A 6,000-nucleotide genomic window follows, 5' to 3' on the forward strand; every position below is an offset into this window, starting at 1 on the left:
AATGGTGTGATTTAGGAGATTTTTATGCAAAACATGCTTCTAAACCCACGTGCGGATTTTAAGGTTCTGAGGGTATTTAAAATAAATACAAAACACGACCATTTACAGTTTGATGCCCCTACTCTAAGCCAAAAAAACCCCAAAACAATAAACATAACTCTCTCCCCAGAGCAGGGAAAAAAATTGAAGTGTCTCCCCCATTTTGCACCCCCCCCCTTATTTTTGAGTTTGTCCATTTGATGTTTCCTGATATTTTTAACTCACTGCAATTCATACATATACTAATATTACATATTAGTAACTCATTTTTACTCACAGCCCAAATAAAGAGCCAAGATTAATAAGATTTTACATAAAAAAAACATATGATCAGTGTATTTAGGTTTAAGATTAAAATTACCTGACAAAACATACATGTTTTAATATAAGCAACAGCTGCAAACAGTTTTCGATTAACTTGCAAATTGGTGTGTGCGGCAAATATATATTTAACCTCTGAAAAATAGCTTAATAAAATAAAGCTACGCTCAGGCACTTGCTTTCATCCACCTGCCCTTCGAAAGATCGTCTTTGTAGCTGAAGGATACAGCGTCAATTATTAACTTCAGCACGAGACACGTGAAACAGTTCATAGCACTGCAAACTCCTTTATTCTATCAATCCTTTTTAACTAAATAAAATGCTATGATTCATCAGTAATGCTTGTTCTATTAAAAGCTATTTACTTTCTTTGATAAAGTAAGAACTGCACAATTGTATTTACTGCTAAGTATAACATTACCAAAACAACTAAATATTGATCAGAGTTTGTATTGAAAGACTGAATGAAAATACTTCATCTTGTCAGGGACTAAATGCAGTTTTCTTTAAAAAATTCTACAATAAATTCTGTCCCATATCTGTACTCAATTCACATTTTTGATGTGGAATGAATGAATGAATAAATGGCTACACCAGTCACCCAATAAATAAATACATCTGATTTTGCTGCAGCCCCCCTGGAAGGCATACAGGGCACTGTGTGCCCCACTGTGAGACTCACTGTAAGGAGATCCTCAACACAAAATGGACTTAGATGAACCTGAAACAGACGCCCACAGAAGATAAGATAAGTGAGTGAACAGCGACACACTGTGGTTTAAAGAAGCTGTGCAGCTTCACTTGAACTTGACAGCTGTTACTATTTGTTGTCATATAGTGCACAACAAAAAAATCAGGTCCTCTAGACATGAAGATGTATTTGGGACATGTTGTCAATACTGCTGTCTTTTTCAAATGTTGCATTATTTGTAGTATATCATGACAATGTTTCAGAGGAGATTAAGCTGTTTGATCATGAAAAACAAGAACAGACACACTGTATGTACATCCATGCATCCATGCATCCATGCAGATGGATGCATAAATGGATGGCTGCATGGATGCATGCATGTATGGATGGATGGATGCATGGATGGATTTAAGCCACATAAGTATGCCCTCCAATGGAAGAATCACCCAAGTATAGCCACACTATAAAAAATACTCAATTACAGGAAAATGTTCTATATTCCAAAATGTAGGTAAGTGAGTACGTATATTCACAACATAATGTACTTCAAGAAGCAATAAATAAGGTAATAATTATTTAGTGTCACTGAAGTTATTATAACTATTATTATTGGATCACTATTATTAATTTACTTATGATGTAGCTGGTTATGGAGGAGCTTACTTGATATTTTGTTAGATAGTTTAATCTTAAACCTACATTTTACACTGATCATACGTTGGATGCATATGCATATATATATATACAAACATATATATATATAGGTGTATATATGTCTGTATATTTAAGACACAATAATTCATGGAAAAATACATTTGCTCCTGGATTCCACACGTTCCACAAGGTGGCAGTGCTTGTTTAGATAAAGGTATGTGAGGAATTGGGCTTTGGTTTAAGTTTGTTAAGTCTTCACAAAGCTGAAATTGTACAGCACGCAAGCTTTAAAACCTCTTGTCACAACACTGCAGCCTAGGTGAGGACGCATGTGTTTACATCAATAAAGATGTAGGGAGGACTAAATAAGACATAAAACACATTAGCACTAGTGCTCTAATTAGAGTTCTGAGGCCATGGACATATGACCATGGCAGTAACATTGTTTGGAGTGTATCCATACACTGTGCTGAGGCCCTGTATTTGAGGGTTGTCAAAACATACTGTGACGTGTGGAATTTACAAGAGGAATTTACAAGATGTTTTTAGTCTTATTGCTGTGTTGTTACTGCTCCAAGTGACACCTGGGAGAATGGCCAGAGGCTATTATCCATCACCTTACGTCTCCTCCATGACGTACTCAATATTGACACTTCCATGAACAGCATATTGACTGTCTGCAGGAATCTTTTTCCTCCACTCATTTCACTTTTATTTACCCAAAATGTTTTAAAGAAGCAGTATATCTTTGTTGTTTTGACTCTGTAGAAATGCTGCAGTGTTGTAGTGCATCGATGGCCTCTCACGTGAGCTGGAATCAATACACAAGAATACGCAAAGCTCTGATTTAGATTCAAAGCCTGAGTGTGGATTCTATACAGCCGAGGTTTATTAAGTGCCCCGAGACTAAAATGGGATATCAGCACAATAAACACAGAGCAACATAATAAATGAATATACTCTGAAAACTGACATTTAGCCCTCCATTACTTTGAAAAACAGAGCCACTACATGACACAGTTGAGTTTAATCCTTTGAAACCTGGAGTGACATCATTTTTTTGTGCTTTGAATCCTGAGCACATTGGTGCGATATCTTTCAAAAATGTCAAAATGTTCCCCAATTCGCAGGAAATAAGAATACTTAAACAATTATTTTTTTAAAAGCTTGAGAAAAATGTCTAAGGGGGGAAAAAGAAAAAAGCTAGGGAAAAACGGTATTTATAATTATCAGAATTAAATATTTAAAATTATGTTACAGAAGTAATATATGTTTCTTTTTGAAGTCTTGTTTGCCTTGTTTGTTTGTTTTTTACTTTGTTTTTCATTTTTTTGTTTGTTAATTTGTTTGTCTTTACAAATTGTCAGGTTACGTTCTTGTACTTTTTACAAATTTCTCACTATTTTTTTTTAATCAAGCCAATTTGCTTCAGTTTCAAGGGGTCAAACAATAAAAAATGCAAAAGCAAATATGATGGAATGTTAATATGAAGACATGTCAAAAAGAAACAGACAAGAGAACAAGAATTAGGATATAATAACTGAATAGATTTGCTCTTCCAGTGTTCTCAGTACCAGGCGTTGCCCCGTCTGAAGGGCCAACATCAGCCTCTGGGCAGACACACAGCGGGTAATATAAAAAGTGAAGCAATTTAAAAACAAAACAGTGGGTGAGTCCAGTGGCGGCACACTTGGTGTGTAGTGTAGGAAAAAGTGACACCATGGGTGAGGTTGGCAATGGCAAATTAGCCATTAAATTCAACTCAGCTTTTGAGCATAAAGCTGTGCAGCAGAGCCTTGCCCTTGTAGTTATGATGCTGAGTGTATTAACCCAGGTGGAACTGGTTTCAGGGGTGCAGGTAGGGGGATAGTTTCTGGTACTGAAGGACCTTGTGGCTGCATGTGTTTTCTCTTATTCTTTCTCTTATTTGCGTCTCTCTTTCCCCTCACAAGTGATTTTAAGCAGCAACCATCATGTTAAGAAACAAGTGGGAATGGTCACATATGGGTCTCCATCACCACAAAGCCAAAACAGGATGTCTGCCTGTGACATACTGTGCAAGTTTTTGGGTCTAAATAGACAAAGAGAGGGAGGAGAGCCGGCATCAGGGCGAGGCTGACCCGACTTGGTCCGGGAGCTGTTCCTCTACCAAGCCTTCTTCTGGCTGATGTCCGGTCGCAAGAGAGTAAAGTGGATGAGATGCCATTGAGGTACATTCAGCAACGGGAAATCAGAGACTGCTCTGTGTACATCTTCACAGAGACATGGTAAACCCCTAATATCCTGGATCAGGCTGTTGAGCTGGATGGGCTGACCTGGTTGGGAGCCATAAGGATACAAGACTGATGCAAATTCAAAAAATGCACTGCAGGAGGTGAATGATGCCATCAGCAGCAACATGCAAGCAATCGGATGGAAACTTCACAGCAGCTGCTGATTTTAATCAATCATCCTTCAACTCAACAGATGTAGCAGGATTGAGGAAAAATTAAATTTTCATGTTTCGTGTTTAAAAATGACTAATAAATCTGCCTTCTACCTTCTTCTACCTCCTAAATATAAATTCATCATTTGAGCTTTACAGTTAGCAGGTATGAAAGACCTAAATGGCCATGATTTTAACATAACATTTTACCTGTTCTCCCGTGATGACAAGATAATTTTGTTTTCTTGAGATCACATCAAGTTATTTGTCATTATCTCTAAATCAAAAATGTTGATTTCCAAGATAAGAGGACTGTTTTCTCAAAATCTCGAGACAAGGAAACTTTGTTTTCTCAAGATAATGAGGTAATTAACTCGAGACAATGAGAAAATGACTTTAGAAATTAAACATTATAGACTTCGCCATCGTGTCTCAAGATTTCCACCACGTTTGGCATGTCATGCTGATGCTTTGATTGTGCCACCCATGAAGCTGAAAGCCTTGCTAAATGTGGATTATCCATAAGAGCAAGGTATAAAAGCAAGTTCAATCTGTGTCAGGCGTTAAATGAAGAGAAATGTGATGTCAGAGGATCAATATACTTTTGATCCTCTGACATTGCTACACAGAATGTAATGGTTCCTTCAATGATAAAGGCCTCATAGCCTCGGCTAGTGTATCTCATTATTTTGGAAAACAACATCGTGTTATTTGATCTTGAGAAGATGATCTTGTTATCTCTGAAAAACATTTGTTATTTCGGGATAATGACATACATAACTTGTGATTTTTGAGAAAAAAAAGCTTGTTATCAGAAAATGAAGAAAAAAAATTTTTGAATCATGTCCACCTTGGAGGGGAGGCTTCCATTTTCAATGGAGATGGAGGTCACTGGAGTTGCATGCATGCATTCGACTGCTTATATTAGCAACATAATCACCATAATTATACAAGATTTGTTGAATGCAAAATGAGGGTTAAAATGTTCTAAACATTTTGGAGGAAACAGAGCAGAAATTTAAAAATGGCTTCATCTAATTAATTTGTAGTTGCCAATAAACACAACGTGCCCAATCAAAGTAATTACTACAATGATTTGTATCGTTACACAAACAACGTGCTGACACTTGCAAATCAGGCAATAGTTGGTCATGATTAGCAGTGAGCTACATTTTGATCAATTTACTGATACAATGCTTACAGTAAGTAACCTACTTTCCCTACACTGGAGATTTGTGCCGAAAATAGCTCAAGTTCGCAAAAGTATTTTGCTCTGCTGGTGCCTGAGAGGAAGTTTGGTGGGAATATAAGAAACAGCTGGTCACAATAAAATGAGTACAACAAAAACATCAACAACCAGCTATGAAATATTGTACTGCTGGCTGCATTAAGAACTACAGGGTCATTAGAAAACCACTAAGGAACATTCAAACAATATTAGTCTCTGGTAAACATAAATAGTGCCAGTCTAGTCGTATGGTAGTAACAACCTATGTCTGATGCTTGTTCACATTTACCCTCCAGAGGGCATTTACATCTGTGACAGGCAGACAGACGTCGCAGCAGGAAGCAAAGATCTGCTGAGATCTGTTGACAGGCGGCCTCTTGTGAAGAGGTGCCAGTTTATCCTGAAGGGGACAACTATCCTATCCCTCCTGTAAGCTGGCACTTTAATGTATTTACTTTTGTTTTAGTACAATGAGGAAAGTGTTGTTTTTCCATGAAAACAAGTTAATTTTATTTTTCTCAATGTTGCAAATGTTTTATGTCATTATCTTGAAATAGCAAATGTTATTTTCCTGATATAATGACTTAATGAATTAATTTGAGATAATGAAAAAACTAAACCAATGTGTGGTAAATTAAACAT

This window comes from Plectropomus leopardus, chromosome 2, assembly GCF_008729295.1.
Source record: "Plectropomus leopardus isolate mb chromosome 2, YSFRI_Pleo_2.0, whole genome shotgun sequence".
Taxonomy (NCBI): Eukaryota; Metazoa; Chordata; class Actinopteri; order Perciformes; family Serranidae; genus Plectropomus; species Plectropomus leopardus.